Genomic DNA, 1544 nt, shown 5'->3' with positions numbered 1-1544 from the left:
ACCAGGTGCTCCTATTCTAATCGAATGAAAATGAATTTAAATGACCTGCAGACACCCATGCCCGCTATGGGAGCACCATACTATGGGCACAAGTCAGTGGGCACCGGCCTAAGGGATTTATGGAGCTTTTATATAAAATGTCTGTACTCATCCTCCCCTCCGTGCACCTGGTATTATTTTTGGGTTACCAGGTGCTCCTATTCTAATCGAATGAAAATGAATTTAAATGACCTGCAGACACCCATGCCCGCTATGGGAGCACCATACTATGGGCACAAGTCAGTGGGCACCGGCCTAAGGGATTTATGGAGCTTTTCAAAATAAGGTCTGAATACTTTCTATGTTGAACTACTCAGGAAAAACGACAGAGTGCCCACTTTTTGGGTTACCAGGTGCCCCTATTTAAATCGAATGAAAACGAATTTAAATGACCTGCAGACACCCATGCCCGCTATGGGAGCACCATACTACGGGCACAAGTCAGTAGGCACCGGCCTAAAGGATTTATGGAGCTTTTCAAAAATGTATGTAGTCACCCGCACTACTGACACCACCTTATGTTAGTTTGGGTTACCAGGTGCCGCTATTGAAATCGAATGAAAACGACTTTTAAGGGCCTGCCCACACCCATGCCCGATATGGGAGCACCATAGTAGGGGTCCAAGTCAGTAGGCACCGGCCTAAGGGATTTATGGAGCTTTTCAAAAAAAGTCCGAAAATATTCTATGTTGAACTATTCAGGAAAAACGACAGAGTGCCCTCTTTTTGGGTTACCAGGTGCCGCTATTGAAATCGAATGAAAACGACTTTTAAGGGCCTGCCCACACCCATGCCCGATATGGGAGCACCATAGTAGGGGTCCAAGTCAGTAGGCACCGGCCTAAGGGATTTATGGAGCTTTTCAAAAATAGTCCGAAAATATTCTATGTTGAACTATTCAGGAAAAACGACAGAGTGCCCTCTTTTTGGGTTACCAGGTGCCCCTATTGAAATCGAATGAAAACGACTTTTAAGGGCCTGCCCACGCCCATGCCCGATATGGGAGCACCATAGTAGGGGTCCAAGTCAGTAGGCACCGGCCTAAGGGATTTATGGAGCTTTTCAAAAATAGTCCGAAAATATTCTATGTTGAATTATTCAGGAAAAACGACAGAGTGCCCTCTTTTTGGGTTACCAGGTGCCCCTATTGAAATCGAATGAAAACGACTTTTAAGGGCCTGCCCACGCCCATGCCCGATATGGGAGCACCATAGTAGGGGTCCAAGTCAGTAGGCACCGGCCTAAGGGATTTATGGAGCTTTTCAAAAATAGTCCGAAAATATTCTATGTTGAATTATTCAGGAAAAACGACAGAGTGCCCTCTTTTTGGGTTACCAGGTGCCGCTATTGAAATCGAATGAAAACGGCTTTTAAGGGCCTGCCCACACCCATGCCCGATATGGGAGCACCATAGTAGGGGTCCAAGTCAGTAGGCACCGGCCTAAGGGATTTATGGAGCTTTTCAAAAAAAGTCCGAAAATATTCTATGTTGAACTATTCAGGAA

This window comes from Salvelinus namaycush, unplaced genomic scaffold (assembly GCF_016432855.1).
Source record: "Salvelinus namaycush isolate Seneca unplaced genomic scaffold, SaNama_1.0 Scaffold1180, whole genome shotgun sequence".
In the NCBI taxonomy this organism is placed as follows: Eukaryota; Metazoa; Chordata; class Actinopteri; order Salmoniformes; family Salmonidae; genus Salvelinus; species Salvelinus namaycush.
This window is presented reverse-complemented; position numbering follows the sequence as displayed.